General features: G+C 36.2%; 1 protein-coding gene across 3 annotated transcripts in view; it reads right to left on the bottom strand.

Annotated features, from left to right (window-relative positions):
* Positions 1-21880, bottom strand: part of HTR1E (5-hydroxytryptamine receptor 1E) — a 78060-nt gene that overhangs the window by 4654 nt on the left and 51526 nt on the right. The window contains exons 2-4 of one of the 3 annotated variants that reach the window (XM_029944907.1): positions 21495-21638; positions 18563-18677; positions 18170-18256 (exon numbers count right to left, since the gene is read on the bottom strand). The gene's annotated coding sequence lies outside the window, so the exon portion shown is untranslated. The remainder of the gene's footprint in view (positions 1-18169; positions 18257-18562; positions 18678-21494; positions 21639-21880) is intronic. The other 2 variants (XM_029944908.1, XM_029944909.1) reach the window with 2 other exon arrangements.

Below are 21880 nucleotides of genomic sequence, written 5' to 3'. Positions count from 1 at the left end.
CTATTTTTCATTTCCCCTAGAAGACTCTACATTCTGGAGGGTGGCATGTATTCCTGATTCATCTTTTTAACTGCCTCCAGTTAAATTAGCAAAAACATTACTGGTTGGGGCTATACTGTCAACTCTTTAATATGACTCCCTGGGTTATTTTGTGCCCTGGCTTTTCAGAATAGGAGTTAAGTGTTGTATTCCTGTGTTGTCAGTCACTCCAAATCCAGCTTTCCTTCTTTTATCTTTTTTCATTTGACATATATCTTAAAGTTTGTTCTATAACACCATGTGGAATGCAGTCTTTTGAATCAATGACCTGGGTAGCAATTATCGATTGAACAAGTCTGAGAATTGCACCCTGGAGCTTTTCACTAATCAAAGGTCAGGAAGGAAAGGAGGAAGCAGCAAAGCGGGGGAGAACAGCTATTGAGGTAGAGAAGAATGATGAGAGATCATTCTATCCTAAAACCAGGTGAAGAAAGCACAGGAAGTAAGAGTGATCAGCTGTGTAAGTGCTGCTGATAGGTGGTGAGTGACAAGGACTTGATCATTGGGCTAGTCAGTGTAGATGACACTGTTGACCTTGACAGGACCCATTTGGTGCAGTGGTGGAGATGAAAGCCTGAATGTGGTAGTTTCAGGAAAGAATGGGAAGAAAAGAAAGAGAGGATTGAATAAGAACAAGTATTTTAAGAATTTTGCCTTTGAAAAGGGAGCAGAGAAATAAGGTAGCTGCGGCGAGGGGCGGGGGGCGGGGCGGGGGGGGAGATGTGGGGTCAAAGTTGTTTTCTTTTTAGGATGAGAGATTGACTTTTTAAACTGGACTGTTTGCAGTTTTCTATGCTGCTACACTCTATCCTTTTTAAAAAATACTTATTTTTGAGAGGGAGAGAGAGGGAGAGAGAGAGAGAGAGAGAGAGAGAGGGAGGGAGGGAGAATGCAAGTGGGGGAGGGGCAGAGAGAGGGAGACACAGAATCTGAGGACAGAGGCTGATGCGGGGCTCGAATCCACAAATGGCAAGACCTAAGGCAAAGTTGGATGCTTAATTGACTGAGCCACCCAGACACCCCTCAGCACCCTTTTTATTGGGGCAGAAAGCATTTTTGGAGTGAGTGAAATGTAAAAGAGGAAGGAGGAAAGCAGTAATGGAATAGGCAGGGAGTCAGTGGGGCTGGGGGCACCAGGTAAGTAGAATTCTCTGAGCAATTTCAGGGATCACAATGGGGACTATGAAGGGGAAAAAGATACAGTTATACTCAGGAAATGATCCAACTTCAATTATCTTGGGTTCCTTAACCTTCTTAAGGAAATAATGCATGGTTTTATAATCACCACCAATGCCTTAGGAGGTAGTATGATTTCTTTTTAAAATTTATTTTTATTTTAAGGAAAATTTTAGAAGTATTATGGTTTCTAATTAGAAGAGTACTTGTTGAATAGCACCCCCAAATTTAAATCTCTTTTGCCTTTCACATAGTAGGAGAGGAGGAACTATAACATTTGACTCAAAACACATTCTGTAGAACCAATCCAAACACTAATATACACCAAGCTTGCATAAGTCCACTGGGATGGAAAATTAACAGCAGTAATCATAGTTAAAAATGGACATGTCCTATCAGGAGTTAATGCAGGTACTTCTTTGCGGGGGGGATTGTAACTTTTAGTTTCTGTTCTGATTAGGACATGGAAAATACCAGTGCAGTTCAAAGCCATATTTAAATAGTTTTTCATTAAAATCATAAATAGGAGAGAATCACTGTAAGCCAAATGGGTCAGTGTTTTCTACTCTCATTTACTGAGATGCTTCAGAGCCTCCGATTTATTATACTCCCCCAGTGGCAGAACACCAGGGAGAGGAGGTCATTAGCACACTCATTTTTAAATTAAGTTAAAAAAATTTTTTGAAAGAGAGCATGTGAGCAGGGGAGAGGGGCAGAGGGAGAGAGAGAGAGTCTTAAGAAGGCTTCATGTTTAGCTCAGAGCCCGATGCAGGACTCGAGCCCACGACTTGAGTTGAAATCAGGTGTTGGATGCTCAACTGAATGAGCCACCCAGGTGCCTCTAGCACACTTAAAAAAAATTTTTTTTAATGCTCATTTATTTTTGAGAGAGACAGAGACAGGGGAAGGGCAGAGAGAGATAGAAACACAGAATCCAAAGTAGGCTCCAGGCTGTGAGCTGTCAGTACAGAGCCCGACATGGGGTTCAAACTCATGGACTGTGAGATCATGACCTGAGCTGAACTGGTATGCTTAAATGACTGAACCACCCAGGCGCCCCTAGCACATTTATTTTTAATTTCACCATCTTATATAGTCTTTTATTGCTTTTCAAAAACTATTGATAATTTATCATATTCTTTCATCTCTTCTTTGATTGTTTTCATTTTGCCCAAAGTTTTCAAATAATTAAAAAAATGTCTAACGTAGGTAGGATCTAAGAAACAAAACACACAAAACAACACAAAAACACACTCATAAATACAGGGGACAAACTGGTGGGTGCCAGAGGGGAGGAGAGTGGAAGGATGGAGGAAGTACATGAAGGGGATTAATATGTACATACTTCCAATAATAAAATGAATAAGCCATGGGGATCTAAGGTGCAGCATTAGGGAACATAGTTAATAATATTGTAATGACTGTATGGTGATAGATGGTAAGGAGACTTACCGTGGTGATCACTTAATAATATATATAAATGTTGAATCACTATGTTGCACACATGAAACTAATATAGTATTGCATGTCAACTATACTTCAATAAGAAAAGAAAAAAATCTTCAGTAGGTGCCAATATCTTTTTTTTTTAATTTCAGGAGTATCTGCTTGCCCTCATATTACTAATTTTATCTCTCTAATTGTTTTAAATTCACTTCCTCAGCCCCTGTGAAGACTTTTCTTGGACTGTCTATAGGAAAGAAAGGGTAGATAGTACTTTGTTTCTCAGTTTGGTCTTCACTGGGAGCAAAGGAAGGTGCAGAGGAGATACTAGATTGTGGATTTCTTTATTTTTTTTCTTGTTTATGTAAATTATGATTGGGCCATAACATGTGGTTATTATGAGGTTATTATATTCATAATAACAGGAAAATATTATCATTGTAAAAATAAAACAAAACAGAATACATGGAGTTTTAGGAGATGTTTATATATTCTGGACACAAGTTTTGTCAGAAGAATGTTTTGTGAACATTTTCTTCTACTCTATGCTTTGTGTTTATATTTTTTAATGATCTCTTTTGATGAGCAGAAGATTTTAATTTTGGCAAAGTCTAAGTTACTTATTTTTTCTTTATAATTAGAGCTTTGTGTGTCTAAGAAATGACTTCAAGTTCACAAAAATATTTTTCTATATTTTCTTCTAGAAGCTTTCACGTGGGAAGAGGTCATCGGGGGGACATGACCACTGATTGACCTGTAAGCTGGATCCAGACAATCAGAGGCATCTCACTACCTACCCTCCCTTATCCTTGGAATGTGTGCTCAGCCTACCATTCCCACAGTGGGAACCATTTTGAAACACGTAGCCGTGAGAGAACAATTTGTCAATGAGACTGTCTGGATGGGATGCATTCCTGAACCCAGGTAAGGCTTCTATATAAACTTTAAAGATTCTGGAGATTCTACTCTTCTCATGGGCATCCAAAACAAGCCTCCTGTGTAATATTCCTTGCTTATTAAACCTGCCACCTACCAATCTGGAGTGGTCTGTCTCTTAGTCTCTCCCTGCCCTCCATTCAGGGGCCAATTTCAGATTTCACCTGAGATATGCCCAAATTTGTAAACCAACAGTTCATGATCCACCTTGAATAAATTTTTGCCTTTGGATATGAGGTAGGTGTTGAGGTTTATCTTTTTTCCTAATATGGATGTCGAGTTATTTCAGCGACTTTTGTAGGAAAGACTTTATTTCCCCATTGAAATGCTTTGGGGTTTGTGTCAAAAATCAGTTGACTGTATCAGTGTCAGTCTATTTTTTTTTAATGTGTGTGTGTTTGTTGTTTGTTTATTTTTGAGAGAGAGAGAGGGGGAGGCAGAGAGAGGGAGACACAGAATCCAAAGCAGGCTCCAGAGTCTGAGCTGTCAGCATAAAACCTGATGCTGGGCTTGAATCCACCAACCGTGAGATCATGACCTGAGCTAAAGTTGGATGCTTAATCGATTGAGCCCCCCAGGCGCCCCTGTCCATCTATTTCTATACCCTCTCCTGTGTTCCTTGATCCACCTTTCTGCCAGTAGAGCATTGTCTTTATTACTGTAGCTTTTAAGGTAAGTCTTGAGATCAGGTGTTGTGAGCCAAGTTTTGTTCTTTTTCTTCAAAATTGTTTTGGTTATTCCACATTCTATGAATTTCCAAATAAATTTTGAAATCAGATTATCAATTTCTATGAAAACTTGCTGAAATTTTAGTTGGGATTGTGTAAAAATCATAAATTAAGGGGAATAAAAATTTATTAATATTGTGTATTCTTCAGTTTAAGAAAAAAGTAACATTCTACATTTATTTTGATATTTCTTACTTTATTTCAGTAATATTTGTAATTTTCAGTGTAGAGGTTTTGCACGTATTTAAATTTGTCCTTATGTATTCTGTACTTATGTATTCTGTAATTTTTAAATTTGAGTATAGTGGACACACAATGTTATATTCGTTTCAGGTGTACAGTGTAGTGATTTGACAAGTTTGTATGTTATGCTGTGCTCACCACAAGGGTAGCTACTATTTGTCACCATACACTGCTCTTATAGCATCAGTGAGTGTGTTCCTTATGTTGTGCCTTTTATTCCCATGACTTAGTCATTTCATAACTGGAAGCTTATATCTCTCACTCGCTCACCTATTTTATCCATCCCACACACCCACCTTACCTCTGGAAATCATCAGTTTGTTCTCTGTATTTATAGGTCTGATGCTGCTTTTTGTTTGTTTACTCATTTGTTTTGTTTTTTAGATTCCACATGTGAGGGAAATCATATGGTATTTGTCTTTCTCAATCTGACTTATTTTACTTAGCATAATACCCTCTAGGTCTATCTATGTTGTCACAAATGGCAGACAAAACTTAACCTTTTTAATTGCTGCATAAGATTCCATTGTATGTATGTATGTATGTATGTATGTATCTATATATCATCTAAATCTATCTATATATATTTATCTATAGTTATACCACATCTTTTTATGTATTTTTGTGTCAGTGGACATGGGTTGCTTCTGTATGTTGGCTATTGTAAATAATGCTGAAATAAACCTAGGGGTACATAAATTGGTAGCATTTCTATAAACTAATAATCAAGTAGTAGATAGAGAAATATCCTTATGTATTATAATATTTTTGATGTTTTTGTAAATCTTGTATTTCAATTCCCATTTTTATTTTTTGCATAAGAGAAATACAATGGATTTCTGGATATTGATTTTCAATCTGTGATCTTGCTAAATACTCTTCTTATTGATCCTACTAGATATTTTATAAATTCTTATGATTTTTCTATAAAAACAATAATTTCATTTGCAAACAGAGACAGTTTTATTTCTTTGATTTTATTCCTTTTATTTCTTTGTCTTGCCATGACGTACTGACTAGGACTACAGTAAAATGCTGAATAGGGCATGCCTCTTTGGCTCAGTCAGTTGAGCATCAAACTCTTGATTTTGGCTCAGGTCATGATTCCAGGGTCTTGGGCTCAAGCCCTACATTGGGCTCCCTGCTGAGTATGGAGCCTGCTTAAGATTCTTTCTCTCAAGACAACTATCACATGGCTTCACTCATATGAGGAATTTAAGATCTAAAACAGATGAACATAAGGGAATGGAAGCAAAAATAATATAAAAGCAGAGAGGGGACAAAACATAAAAAACTCTTAAATTTAGAGAACAAACAGAAGGTTGCTGGAGGGGTTCTGGGAGAGGTCATTGTATAAATGGGTAAGGGGATTAAGGAATCTACTTCTGAAATCATTGTCGCACCATATGCTAACTAACTTGGATATAAATTACACAATAAATAAATTTAAAAAAGATTCTCTTTTCTCTTTCCCTCTGCCCCTTCCCCTGCTCTAAATAAATAAATAAATAAATAATAAATATGTAGTCCTTTAAAAAATACTTAATAGAAGTGGTAAGGGCAGGGGCACCTAGTGGCTCAGTTGGTTAAGCATTCGGCTTTGGCCCAGGTCATGATCTCATGGTTCGTGGGTTTGAGCCCCACGTCGGGCTCTGTGCTGACAGCTCAGAGCCTGGAGCCTGTCTTCGGATTCTGTGTCTCCCTCTCTCTCTGACCCTCCCCTGCTCACACTGTCTCGCTCTGTCTCTCAAAAATAAATAAAAAACATAAAAAAAAAAAAAGAGGTGGTAAGGGCAGACATTCTTATCTTCTTCCCAATATTACATGGGGGAAATGTTCATCATTTATCATTAATATATAGCTACAAGTTTTTCTTAGATCCCTTTTATTAGTTTGAGGAAATTTTCTTCTATTCCTAAATTGCTGATAGTTTTTATAAGTGGGTATTTAATCTTATCAAATGTATCTTTTTCAACTACTGGGATGGTTTTGTGATTTCTTTATTCTGTTAATGTGGTGAATCACCAGTAACTGATTTTTGGGTGATAAATCAATCTTGCAGTCTTGGAAAAACTTCCAAGTCCTGAAAAAACATCATAATTAGTTATGATGTATTCTTTTTTCAAAAATATATATTGCTGAATTTAATTTGCTATATTTTGTTAAGGAGTTTTACATTTATGTTAAGGAGCAATATTTGTCTGAAAATTTCTTTTCTTGTACTAATTTGTGAGTTTTGGTACCAAGGCTATGCTATCTTTTATTTTTTAAATTTTTTTAATTTATTTTTTGAGAGACAGAGAGAGACAGCACGAGCAAGGGAGGGTCAGAGGGAAAGGGAGACACAGAATCTGAAGCAGGCTCCAGGCTCTGAGCTAGCTGTCAGCACAGAGCCTGATGTGGGGCTTAAACCCACAAACCGTGAGATCATGACCTGAGCCGAAGCCAGACACTTAACCGACTGAGCCACCCAGGCACCCCTATTCTATCTTTTAAAAAATAACATTTTCTGAAGAGTTTTGAGAAATAGCAATGTCATTTCTTTTGTGAATATTTGATGGAATGTACTTGTGGATCCCTTTGGAACATGAGTTTTCCTTGTGGGGAGATTTTTAAGGATAAATTCTTTACTATACTCAAATTAAAAAAAACCCCATCAACAACAATACCTTCAAAACACCATATATTGACACCAAGAGCCCTTGATTCTTCTTTTTCTTAGTCTCTTAATGTAGAAGCTAAGAAAATTAGTTTAAAAGGTTTTTTGTTCACCAATAATTTAAGCATTTAGAATTATAAATTTTGCTCTAAGCACTATTTTAGGTGCACCCTATACATTTTAGTATTTGTATTTTCACTATTGTGTAGTCCAAAATATTTTCTAATTTCTTTGTGGTTTCTTATTTGACTTATGCAACATTTAGGAGTGCATTTCTTAACTTCAAAAATAAGGATTTTATATATTCTTTTGAAACTGACTTTTAATTCCATCATATACTCAGGTTTATAAAGCATAGTCTGTATGATTTCAATCATTTGAACTTTAAGACTTATTTTATGGCTCGGCTTATAGTCTATGTGGTGATGTTATATGTATGTTAAAAATAATGTATATTCTGTGATTTTTCTATGTTATTTGCTTGACAGCATTGTTCAAATTTTCTGTACCTTTACCAATGTTTTGTCAACTCATTCTGTCAATTGTTGAGAGAAGGGTGTTAAAAATCTGTAACTATAATTTTAGGTATGCCAATCTCCCTTTCTGGTTAGGTCAAGTTTTGAGTCCTGTCTTTTGAAACTGAGTTTTTAGACGTGTACTCATTTAGAATTGCTGTCTTCTTGATGAATTGACCATTATATCATTATATAGCTCTGTTTGTTCCTGGTGTTCTGATATTTACTTTGTATGATTTTAATATAGCTGCTCCAGCTTTCTTTTAATTACTGTTTTCATGGTATATCTTTTTCTATCCTTTTACTTTTAACCAATCTAGGTCTTTATGTTAGTGGGTTTCTTATAGGTAGCCTCTAGGCTATCTTCCATTTTTGTACAGTCTGACTTTCTCTGCCTTTTAATTAGGATGTTTAGACTATTTACATATAATGTAATTATTGATGTGCTTGTTTTTAATTATACCATCTTTGTATTTACTTTCAATTTTTCAAGTCTCCTTTTATTTCTTTAGAATTTTGTGATTTTCAGCATCTAAGTCCTGTGCATATGATAGTATATTTTTCTGTAATCATCTTACAGGTGTTTTTGGAGGGATTGTAAATGGCATTGTGTCTTTAATTTCAGTTTTGACACATTTATTCTTAGGATACAGAAATGTAATTGATTTTGTGTTTTGATCTTGCTTAACTCACCTATTAGTTATAGGACTCTCTCTGTAGACTCTGGAGTTTTCTGCATAGATGATCATGTCATTTGTAAATAGCAACACTTTCATTTCTTCTTTCTTACCTGTACTACTTTTCTTGCCTTACTGAAGTTTGCTAGACCTTCCAGTACTATGTTGATTATCAGTAGTGAGAGAATTCTTTTTTAGCTTATTCCCTACCTTGGAGAGAAAGCATTCATTCTTTCCCTATTAACAGAAGAGGGGTCATTTTTGGGGAATGGAATGTAAGCATAAGTGGTATATGTCATTTCTAGGCCTGGTGTACAAAATCTTTTAACGTACTATCCTTGCTCTCAATATCCATCCACCAGTGTGTGGGATGGAAGTATCCTGGGGGTCTCTGAATGATGAGGTGGGCAGAATAAAACCCCTTCCCTTCTGACTTGCATTAGATGGTGATATAAATGAGAAATAGCATTTTATTGTGTTGTCACTGACAGTTTGGGGTTTATCAGTTAAAGGAACTAATTACTTTAAGTAACACATCCTTGAGTGAATTACTCTGGATGTTTGGTTTTACAACTTGAAAAATGAGGATAATTGTTTTGATCTCAGATATTTATAGAAATAATCAAATGATACAGCATTTGCCACAGTGCTTGCACATTTCCTGACACATAAGAGGTACTCAATAAACATTTGTTCATTCTGCTGTTTGCTGAGAATACTCATATGTAGATGTACTAATGGGTTTGTTATCTTCATATTGAACTAAAATATATTTACTTGTGTTTGTGTCTTTGAATATTTAATCCATTCTTTAAAATGTATTCTTTAGCATTAAAAGTGATGAAACAAAATGCAAACTTTGTATATATTGATCAAAATATTACATATTTGTCAGTCTCCCTAACATAGCATTCATAGTCAGATTTGACTTTAAGAACCACTTTTAAGAAAATACATACCACATGTATTATAAATTATGCTCATGCCTTTCTTATATCTTTTGGAAATAAAATTGTATGAAAAGATGAGGAGAAAAAAAGCAAGGAAGTTTTTCCCATATATATAAATTTTATATGGAAGGCAGACATACGCCTTTTTTTTTTTTTTTTTTTTTAGCCAAGTCACTTCCATTCATTCACAAAGTCATTTTGAAGGGATTATTTTTCAGAAGACAAATCCAAAAAGATGTCTAAAGCAAGAGATGGTTGAGATTTCTTGGACAAAGCTAGGGGATTTAGGTGATGAGTGAGGGTGGGGGGCAGTAGAGTTTGGGTTGGGGGCTGAAAACTTCAAGGCTGAAAGCAGAGGATGGCCTGTGTGGGAAAAGGAAGTAATTTAGAGAACTGGGTGGCAGGAAGGAGCTATGTTTTATTGGCGAAATGATTTTACTATTTTTCAGATGACAATATAAATGTCAGATATTATTATAATATCCTAGATAACTTCTAGAGTAAAGAGAATTGAGAGAAATTTCTCACATTTGAAGGGTTTGTTTAAAACTTATATTTTTGAGTCTTTTATACTATTAAACATAGACATTATTGGATAGCCAGCACAGTTTTGTTTCTTGGAAGTCTCTGGTTAGTTTACTGGTTTGGGTTTTTACTTCAGTATTTTTCTAAGCTATAAGGAGAGCCTCAATTTTTGTTATGTTCAGAACACGTTTTGTTTCTCATATGACTACAAATAATTGTTACAAATAAAACTCAGGTTATTCAGTGAAGAACAAAATTTTCTTTCTTTCTTTTTTTTTTAAGTTTATTTATTTTGAGATACAGAGAGAGAGAGGGGGGAGAGTGGGACCAGAGCAGAGAGAGAGGGGGAGAGAGAATCCCAAGCAGGCTCCATATTGTCAGTGCAGAGCCCCACACGGGGCTTGAACCCAAAAACCAAAAGATCATGACCTGAGCCAAAGTCAGGTGCTTAACCAACTGAGCCACCCAGGTGCCCCAATATTGATTTTTCTTTTATTGTGCAGTGTTCTGTTGCTACTGTGCCCCTGGCTGTTAAACTCATTTAGCTTCCCCAAGCTTTCTTTAAAATGTGTGTCTTGGATTGGGCAATGCATTAGCTATAGAATTCAACCATGCTTCAGACAGGAGCATATGATGAGATAATTTTGTACCATCCTTTTTTTTTAAAATAAACTTTTTGTTTTGGTATAATTTTATATTTATAGAGAAGTTGTGAAGATAGTACAGGGAGTTCCTGTATGTCCATCACCCAGTTTTACCCATTATTAACATCTTATAGAGTATGTTTATCAAAACTAAGAAAGCAGCATTATTTATCACTATTAACTAAACTCCAGACCCTAGTTGGATATAATCAGCTTTTCCATTAATGCTTTCTTTCTGTTTCATTAAAGGATGACACATTGTAGTTAGCTGTCACATTTTCCTAGTTTCCTCTGTTCTGTGATAATTTCTCACTCTGCTTGTTTTGCGTGACCTTGATGGTTTTGAGGAGTACTGGCCAAGTGTTTTGTAGAATGTTTCCTAATCTTGGTTTGTCGGGTGTTTTTATCATGGCTAGACTGGGGTTATAGAATTTGGAAGGAATACCTTCTCATTACCTCAAATCAGAGTACATAATATCCACATGACATACTGGTGATGTTAATGTTCATCACTTGGTTAAGACAGCTTGCCAGGACTCCCTACTGCAAAGGGACTGTTTTTCCCTTTCCCTGCTTGAATTTTTGGGAGTGAGTCACTAAGTATAGCATACCCTCAAGGTTTAGGGAATTAAGCTTCACCTCCTGGAGAGAAGAATATGTATATATATTATTTAGAATTCTTCTGTAGAGAAGGTTTATCTGTCCTATACCGTTTATTTACTTATTCAATAGTTTATATTTGTATTTATATGTCTACATTTATGATTCAATCCAAAGGAAATAGTAACCTCTAGTTTTGGGACAGTTATCTTTATAAAAGTGCTGTTGATGCCTATTTACATTATTTGTTTATCAATATAGACTTCTGAATATTTAATCAATCAAATATTGCATTGTCTCTTAAATTGTTCCAGCATTGGACATTGAGAGCTCTTTCAGTTGGCTGTTGTTATATTGTCTCTTTTATCACACTATTTTCCTTTGTTCAGAATGGACTGGCTACACCTCTTTGAAGGGTGTTGGGGAAAAACAATCTGCTCTGTGAAGTATAGATAAGGTTTTTAGTCAACAGAGAGGCTCTATTGCCAGCAAATAAAGCCTTTTAATATGAAGGACACCTGTAGAAGTGTTATTTACTTTTCAGCTGAAAATAATAAAAATGAACTTTATGAAGTGCTTTTCATTTAAGTGAGCTGGTGCCTGGGGTTATATTAGCATATTTAAAAAAATGAAATGATGTTTTTTTGACCCAGCTTTAATGATATTACTGAAGTACTCAACTCCTCAGGGAAGATCTAGGCTCCTTCCTGTGCTGTGCGCACATTTTTCTTTTAAGTCTTCTGCAGTGCAATGTGCCTTTGTGGCAGACTCTAGGGAATGGGCATTTAAGCCATCTGCAGGGCTCAGCTTTCCACCTGGGGAAGCACTGCTAACTCAGGCCCCTTGGCTCTGCTCCAACTAGTTCCAAGGGCATGTTCTGCAGGAGGGAGGTGTGCACGTATCTTTTTTGGGGGGGTGCTCAATCTACTTCAAGTTGAGAGCAAGAGGTAGTGTGTTATAATGAAATGGAGGGGTCAGACTAGAGACGCCCATGAATGCTTCTCACGTCTATAGATGGTTGTGTGGCCCTGAAAAAGTGACTCCATGCCTTTGGATCTCAGTTTCCCTGTCTGTGTAACTAGAACTTCATTATTTCTGAGCATCTTTCAGGTCTAACATCTTACGATTTTTATGCTACAGGTTTATGGTTGGTAGAAGAGGTATATGTGTATATATTTACAATTTAGTTCCAAGAGTGAAGTAGCCTCTAGTTTTGGAGAAATTATATGTAAATGTACTATTGATGCCCCATAAAAATGTCAATATTTCTTGACATTTATATAGCACTATTATTTTTCAAATTTATTTTCACCTTAATTTTGTAGTTTCAACGTTAATTTTCTGTTTTTAACCATGGACACATAACCTTTCTATCAAACATACACATTTATCTGTTCACTTCAACTCTCATGTTGATATTTAGCCATCTCTCTTTTTCCTTTGCTGGTTTCTCCCAGTTTGTCACTTGTCATGGGTGGCGTGTGGTCTCTCACATTTATGCAAACCTTGAGATTGCCTTTGTTCCATACTATCAATTTCAAAGATATTTGGATAGAGAATAGTCTTGAAAGGTAGGAATTTGGGGAAAGGAGGATGTTTATTGTCTAGTATGATAAAGAGAATGTCTGTCTTTGGAGTAATGAGCATGATGCTTAATGCCAATTATAAAATATTTGGGTTTCCTACTCTCAGTATGTAGCCTATAATGCATTCACTGCATGTGGGAGTCATCTGACCCTCGTGGCATCACTCTGTGTGAGTTTGGGCTTGGGAAACTGGTATAAGAAAATCCTAATACTCTGGCTACTTCTATTACTATAATAAAGTCCTTACTCTCTGACTCAGGAATCTCCTATTTTCTGTGTGTCTTCCATGAAACTGTGCCATGCTTATTTGTTAGCTTATAAATAGGACAAAATAGCAGATTTGGACAGTTAGTTCTTTGTAGTGTACTTTGCAGTGTGAACTTTTAGAGGGCTGTATACAATCACTAGTTTTCAGGGGTGGTTCTCTCTTGATTCATATTTACCTTGAGCTTGATATGGTACTGTCAAAAGAGTTGAAACTTGGATTCCCAGAGAACTGGATTCAAGTATATATTTGGTCATTTTCCAGCTTTGTAATGCCGGCAAGTCACTTAATATCTCCATACTTATTTCTGTTTTTAGTGGAGGTGACCTGCTTCACAAGGTATTATGAAGGTAAAACAAGATTTTATATACCTGTGGCATCCAATATGGTAGTCATGCATGACTGTTTAAGTTAAAACTAAATTAAATTAAAAAAACCATTTCCTTGGTTATACTAGTGCCATTTTTCAAACAGGGGCTTTGTTCGGTTTCTTTTAAACTTGATGAACCCTCTTCGTTGCTAAGCTATTATCAGCCACAGTCACTTCTAGAATATAGCTAATTAGATTTCACTATTTTCCTGCAAAGTGTTGAAAGTGTCTATAAGGATTAGTAGCACTAATCAGAATTTGAAAGGGCACTGATATCTCTGTAAATATTATAGGATTATATTTCTATCTTTCTTTTTAAACTGCCACAGGTGAGGTACTTCAAATGTAATAGGAAAGGCAAATAGTTTCACCTCATATAAACTCCAACTCATGGGTCCTGGATGCTGGAGTGCTGGGCTGACAATTTAGATAGAGATGGGGTCTGGACTGAGTCCAGGGTTATGACCGATTATGATCAATCACTAGCAACTAGCCTAGATTGATATCTGAAAAGCTAAGTGTTTTTTAAAATTTATTTTCCTAGAAATAAAAAAATCATTATCTTTCTAAATGGCAGCAAAGGTCTTGTGGACTGTCATCTTGATTCAATCCAATTTCAATTCCAGTTCTGCCTAGAGAAAAACAAATTCTTCCAATCACCATGCTTATGAACTGAAGCTCTTATCAGAAAACTGATAGAATTGTGACCCTTAATGCTACTTTTTAATTGTTTATAAGAATCACAGCAAGGATGTGATAAAACTTTCTTCTTTTCCATAACAGCACAAATAGTAAATAACAAGGGCAGTGGTTACAAAATACATGTATATAAAATATAAAATTGTCTTCCAGGGCAGAAGATGATATAATTTTACTCTCACTAGGAAGTTCAAGACTCTGAACTACTTTTTGCAGAATGCAGTCAAGTTTATTCATGGTCTACAATTTGAGCTTGTTAATAAACAGTACGTAAACATTTTAAGACCCAGCACCTATTAATTATGTGTATATATTTAGTGGAAAGTAAACTAACAACAGTTCCATATTGGGATACCTGTTGAATGAAGACTGATGCCAAAATACAAATAAGAGAATAAAGTAACATCTGTTACTGAATCTGATATTTAGGAAAGCAAAATATTAGTGCTTTTGGCACAAATGGTAACTCTATGAACAGAAGATGTTTTACCCTGTTATACAATATAATGAGTACTTATTGAATAATAGAAATATACCAAAGTCAGATTGAGTCAAATTTTAAATACACTGTTGTGAGATGAACTGTAATTACAATTTTTTCCTTTCTTTTTTGTTGTTTACTCCATCTCTTAACTTGGCTCAGAAAGAAATGGTTTGAATGACATGTTTTTAGCACATTTGATGAGAAATTACGGGAAAAAGAGAATCTGGTTAGGGCATGAAAACATTTCCAGAAGAACATTCAAGAATTTGTCTTCTAGAAATGTTTGCCTTTCAGTGTTCATCAAACTTGTCCAACTGCAAGGTTTCCAGGACAGTGAAGAGTAAATATGATGTGCACTCTGTGGTCAGAGTGCTAGGGGCTCAAGACCTGTCTTTGTTGCTTGTCAGTTCCTTGCCTTTGCGGAAGAAACTAGGCCTACATAGTCCTCATTTTCCCTCATTTGGCTGTTGGAGATGCTGGGGGCAGGATGGAGAAGAACACTCATTTTCTTCCTCGCAGTGTCCCATGGAGGCATGGGGGGATATCTGCTTTCCTTCCCAGGAGAGAACAACAGCACTTTCAGTAACAGTGTTCCACCTACTGAAAAAACATGAGTGAGAGTGTGAGATTGGGGAGAACCTGGCATTTGTGCCTGCCCCCTCCCCCAGCTCACAGGCCTGCCTGGGCGCAGGGGAGGCTGGGGCTCACGTGCTCGGGTTGTCAGTACACAGACCATCAGACCACAGGAGCCTGTTCCGGCTACCCCTCAGTCCTCTCTCATGACACTGGGTGGAAAAGTCAGCTTGGTCATTCCCCGGTTATCTCCAGTCCAGGAGAGAGACACAAACAATGCATTATTATTATTATTATTTTACCAGGTGGAAAGTGAATTTGCCAATCAACTTGAATAAAACAGATGGCTTCGTTCCCATTTGGTGACTTGTGATTATTGGAGAAGTAACCGAGCTAACATGCAGACTTGCCACATAAATAAGTCCCATTTAGGTACTAACTAAGATGAATATTATCATGATTTTTGTTATTATTATTTCCAATTGGTTAGATTGCAAAAGATTGGCAATGGTACTCGCAAACTTCCATCATGATTCCCTACTGCTACCAGATTCACCTGGTTGTCATGATCATCAGTTTAGATAACATGAATCAATTTGCTTTGTAAAGTGTAAAGCACATCATATAATCGTGATGATAATACGGCATTCAGGGTTTTTATGTGACACCATGGGGTGATATCCCTTCCCGGTTTCTCACTTCTCTCCTGCCTTTTCCAGGACCATTTCAAACTCTTGGTCAAATAACATTACAGTGGAGTTAGTAAGTATTTTGTTGATTTCCCAGCATGAATAATTCATGGTAAAGATATTTCATAAACAGGCCATCTCTGTTGAAACAAAGCTGTCATGGTCTGGGCCTGTTGTGCTATTTTAAAAGAATTCAGAACATTTATGTAAGAACCCAAGATTGTGAATAGGATCTGGACAGATGTAAATAGTGTTTTAGCGCTCACCCAAACCTGGATTGAACTAGTTTTGCTTTAAATATCTGCTAGTTCTCTTTCTAAGACAATTCATATTCATTGAATGGCCAGGACTATTTCTTGTTCTTAGTACTGTCTTGTAGTCCTCCCTAGCCTTGTGCTAATTTATTAATTCAACTGATCATTCTTGAGCACTTATTTTGTGCAGTTCCTGTTCTACCTGTTGGGGACATAGTATAAATAAAACAAACCAAAAACTATACCTTTAACAAGTTGTGTCCTGTTCCTAGCATAATTTACTTAAAGTGAAATATTTTTAAAAAATGTTTTATTCATTTTTGATACAGAGAGAGACAGAGTATGAGAGAGGGAGGGGCAGAGAGAGAAGGAGACACAGAACCAGAAGCAGGCTCCAGGCTCTGAGCTAGCTGTCAGCACAGAGCCTGACGCGGGGCTCAAACCCACGAACGTGAGATCTGACCTGAGCCAAAGTCGGAGGCTTAACTGACTGAGCCACCCAGGTGCCCCTTAAAGTGAAATATTAATTGTGGCTTCTTTAGAGACTTAAAATGTACTTAATAGTGCATTTTATATGATTTCCAGGACACTGTAACTTATGGGAGATGTTTTAAATACACAAATACATATATACATACATACCTGTTTATTCTTTACATGGAAACACTCTTTAAACCTTTAGCATTTATTGAGCTATTAATTTATTTGATCAGATTAACCTATCAACATTATTTTCATATTTATCATATAATCTCCCATTAGGAGAAAAGTAAATAATTGTTTTCAGCCTAGATTATACCACCAATATATTTGACTTGATACTTTTAAATAACAGCTTTATGTTTTCCTCAGTATCTTTCAGTGAGTAAAAACCTCCTTATTGTAGGGGCACGCGGGTGGCTCAGTCAGTTAAGCATCTGACTCTTGATCTTGGCTTAGGTCATGATCTCATGGTTCATGAGTTCAAGCCCTGCATCTGGCTCCGTGCTGATGGTATGGAGTCTGCTGGGATTCTTTCACTCCTTCTGTCTGCCTCACCTGCTTGTACTCTCTCTCTCAAAATAAATAAATAAACTTAAAAAAACCCCTTAAAAATAAATCCTCCTTATTCTGGAACTTGAGATATGTGTATATATATACATATACATATATACATATATATACACATATATACACATACACATATTTATGTATATATTTTAAAGAACATCTTTAATACACATATATATAGTGCATACATAGTATGTATATATATGTATCTTTGAAAGAATATCTTTAAAATCTGACCAGGAGAACCTAGCAATAGGGATATGTATGTTCCTAAGTGGGCTGCCCTTAAGTCAATGTGTAGAAATTAATTATATCTTAGGAAGGAATTTTCTTTCTGGCTTTTTCTAAATTCAATAGAAACAACAAAGGGTTACATGTTAAATGGGATATAAAAAATGGTTCTCTGAGTTACAAATTGTAAATGGCTCAGGTCCAGGAAAGATGAAAAGAAAAAATATTCTTACCGATAGTTTAGGATAATCAAACCTAGCTTATTTATAGAAAACAAAAAATGAATCCACATCATTTCTTGTACGCATTAAAGACATTTCTGAATTTGCAATACAGTCTGCCATTTGTAACTAAACTTCTCTTTCTCATGGCCTCTCTCTTTCTTTCTGCTTTCTCTAATCAGATAACATAGACTTCACACTGGGAGGCTCAGGGTGTGACAACTTCATGGTAAGTAGAATATAATTAAATTACTTGATCTGATAATGAATCAGTAATATGCTATATTCCATACAGATTTGACTGGCTTTCATTCAGATTACCTAGTTTCATGCTATTATTTTTAGAACTTTCATATTTCATAATCTTTCTTTATTCCATTTATTTTCCCAGGAGAGAAAGCTCAGGCTCTTTTGAATTCTGCATAGTCAGACTTCAGACTGGTCTTTAGAACCTTAAAAGCCCTTTCTCTGGAAGAGAAACAGATAATTAAGCTGAAGACACAAACTAGGTCCACCAGTCTGACAGGGTTATAGCCTCCCCTGGGTGGGGACCCAGACCCCTCCCCAGGGTGACCTATCCCTGGGTCTTTCTTCCGTCAATTCTTTCCTCACCTCTTTGCAGTGTATCTTCTGAGAGTGCTCCCCACCCAACATTATGCTCACAATTCTTCATCTCAGAATGTTTTCAGGAGATCCAGGCTAAGAAAGAAGCAGAGTAGTCCAGGGCAGTGTGTCCAATCTTTCTTTATTTCTCGAAGACCAGTAAAGGTCAGAAATTTTCTAAAACACATTTAGAAGGTAGATGTCTTCTAGAGAGAATTGGAGTAGGGACAATTGGGTAATTATGGCAGAAGGAGTGACAAGGTAGATATTTATGAAAAAAAAATGTGGTCTATAATTAAGAAAAAAGAGACAAGGCTTTTAATGTCCAAGGACATGCTATGTTGATGTGTCAACTGCCCTGTTACAGAGCTTGAAAACATTGACATCTGAGATAGAACTTACTTGGTTCTCATTCCTGAAGGATCAGTGAATGTTGCTAGAGGGACATGTGAAGAGGCTCAGTGTGCAGAGGCATCACTCAAGGGAGAAAACAAAGTTAAGTGAACAGCTTCATTATCTGTGAAAAAAAATGAAGTATTTGAGAGAGTGGATGTGTTTGGGCAGTGTTGCCAGAGATACTAAGGTAGCAAGATTGAAGGCACTGGCTTTAGAATCTTAGGTTCAAATCCTGGCTGTGATCCTGACTAGCTATTGTCGATGGTTAAGTTACTTGACTTCTTTGAGACCAGAAAGTTAGAGATTATGTCAAAGGACAGTTGTGAGAATTATATACTTCATACAGTGAAGAGCAAGTATGAAGTGTGTAGGAATTTATACAATGCAGTAATGGTTTTTGAATACCCATGTGATAGCTTGCTTGGAATATTTCAGCCTTTGTAGTGGATAAATAGGTCTTTCCTTTGTTCTAAGACATTGAAGAAGATATTAAAGATGTTAAGGAAAGTGTCTTCAATGGAGCTGAATTACAAAATACATATCTACTCTAGAACGTAAGTTATCCTCTTCATTTCTCATAGCTTTGTAGACTCATTACTTAGGCATATAAATATTTACCTGTGAAATGGTAAACATAATTTATGCAGTTCAGGAAAATGTCAAGGTTCATGGGAAGCTGTAATTGTTAGACTCAAAAAGTCACTGAGAATCTGCTGTATTTTAATGTCATCTGCTAGTTTCTTTATCTAAATTTTAATTTGATATAGCATATTTAGCATTCTCTGTGTCTGTTTGAAAAAGGCCCTTTCAAACTAAAGCAGCAAAACTGATGGTTTCTATTAGGCACGATAATTAGGGACATGAGTGAGAACCACAGAATATTTAAGCTAGAAGTGACATCAGAGACTCTGTGCCTCAACCCCTTTTATGGGAATAAAAGATAAGCTAGTGAAGGGACTTGCCAGTGTCCTACAGCTTGTTAATGAAGAGACTGATGATAGCCAAAGCCTCAAGACCTGCAGTCCAAAACACTTGCCATTGCACCACACAACCCATTCAAGCAGTTCCTGAAAAGACACAGACGATGAGCTGGTAGTGGCTTGAGATCATCTGTGTACATGGACTCTCCATTGGTCTGCTCAGTAAACTATACCCACACACCTACCCACACTCCACACACAATTTATGTTCATAACAACTCAAGAGAGAAATATGAATCCAATGTGAAAGCATATAGTTTGGAGATGGAATCAATGCAAATTGTCTTAAGTTTACATAAACACTCCACTCTTTTGACAGTAATAAGGTAGTGCCAGGTTTCCAGAACTAGAAGAGGATTTTTTCCTGAAGGAAGAAGGATTGGATTTACTATGAGAAAGTTAATGATTATGAAATATATATTTGTTTATATTCAAAAGTTGTCAATATGAAGTGTAATGACTAAAAACTAACAAAATGGAAAGGATTCTAAAATATACATCTTAGCCCAAAATGTGTACCAAAGTTGTTGTAGAACCAAATGTCTCCATTTTTGTTTTCACATGAGCTGCCAGGACTTTGACTGACAGATATACATCTCATTTGCATATGCACCACAATATATTGTCATTAAATATCTTAAAGGCTCCAGTGGCTTCCTATGTGTTTATTGTGTTTTCCACAACAAACTCTAACAGATTCAAATACATATACAACCATTTGCCATATCCAGGAGGCAATTTCCTTATATCTGTCTTACTTTAGAGCTAACATGACAAAACTTAAAAAATACATCTTATTTTATTCCTCTGTCTCCTTTACCTTTTAGTGGTAACTTTTCTCACCACCTACAGTTATTATTCAGTCTCCAACAATAGTTTTAACTTTTTGAGTCATTGCTCCTTTGTGAATCAGATGAAAACTTTTCTCCCTAGAACAGTATATAAAACATATACCTAACAAACTTACATATTATTTATTTTACTAAACTGGAAGTTGATTTTGATCATAAAGTATTTTATTTATGAAAAAGACAATGTAAAATGTAATAGTGACTTTCTGGAAACAATTGAAACAAGTCAACTTTGTACAACTACCCACCTCTTCCCCCACCCCCCAAAATACCTCCCAAAGTAAATATTAACTCTGCCTAAATTAAGGCTTCTGATATTAAACTTGAAAAAGAGGTTGTCATAGCAATGTGAACATTTATCTTGGGCACTAAGTTGATTTTGACATTTTAATTTTGATGGCAGCTGGTGTTAAAAAACTATAACTCAAAGGTAGATTGTTGTCAAAGAATATCAGAATTTTCCAAGATTATTTTTGGTTGAATTTATATAGCACCTTCCTTTGTCCTCAAATCAAAAAGTTTACCTTTGCAAAGCTGGCATTATTGATTTCCTCTACACCGGAAAAGAAAGGACTGTGAGTCCACATTTAAGTTTTAAAGTTGTCTAAATAGAAGGAATCTGTGAGAAAAGTCTCCAGTGTTTCCAATTATTTTCAGATTTCTTTCTGCAGGGAAACTGAGGGGGCCATGTAACTCTGGACTAGAATCTATAAAAACACCTTCTCTAGCCCTGCAAGTTTGGCATGATGTCTACGTGCAATTCTGGCTTTCATATTGCAACTTGGACATGGTTTGATCAATGAGTATGGTTTTGGCTGCAAATACAGAAGTCTAATTCAAGAAAAGAGTATGTAGTCCAAAATAGAATTAGTTTTGGTCAGGTTGGTGACTTGATCATTCAGTGATGACCATGAAGAATCCATGTTCTATATTTTTGCTCTGTTACCCTCAGTGTGACAGTGTTGAATTTAGACTTGCTACTCTTATGGTTATAGAATACCAGCACTATCTGATACAACACACATTCTTTTTCATATCCTAAATGAGAGAAAACCCTTTCCCCCAACTATAATTGGATTAATGTGTACCAATGACTTCTATACTCACAACAGGAGCCAGAGCCATGTCATGTGCTGAGTGCTTTCTGTGAAGCAGGAGCAGCTTGATGGTGAGGTCTGTTATCCCTCAGTCATTGGGTTGAGGGTGGGGGTAGATGGGTGGGGGTAGTGCTATCCAAACAAAATCAGGATTCTATTAGGAAGAAAGAAAAAGAAATGAGTGTTGGGAAGGTAACAATGTTCTCTGTTGACATTTTGAGTAGTACTTATAATAGCACCTACAGAAAATATATAGAAAGATTTACCTCAACTAAAAATATTTGTCAATTAACCTAAACCATGAAATAACTCTATATTGAGTTACTCTGGGAATGGGTATTCATTTCCTCTAAAAGTTTTGCTTTAAGTTTTATTGTGTTTCAAGAATATTTTTTT

The sequence above is a fragment of the Suricata suricatta genome, chromosome 7 (assembly GCF_006229205.1).
Source record: "Suricata suricatta isolate VVHF042 chromosome 7, meerkat_22Aug2017_6uvM2_HiC, whole genome shotgun sequence".
Classification (NCBI taxonomy): Eukaryota; Metazoa; Chordata; class Mammalia; order Carnivora; family Herpestidae; genus Suricata; species Suricata suricatta.
This window is presented reverse-complemented; position numbering and strand designations above follow the sequence as displayed.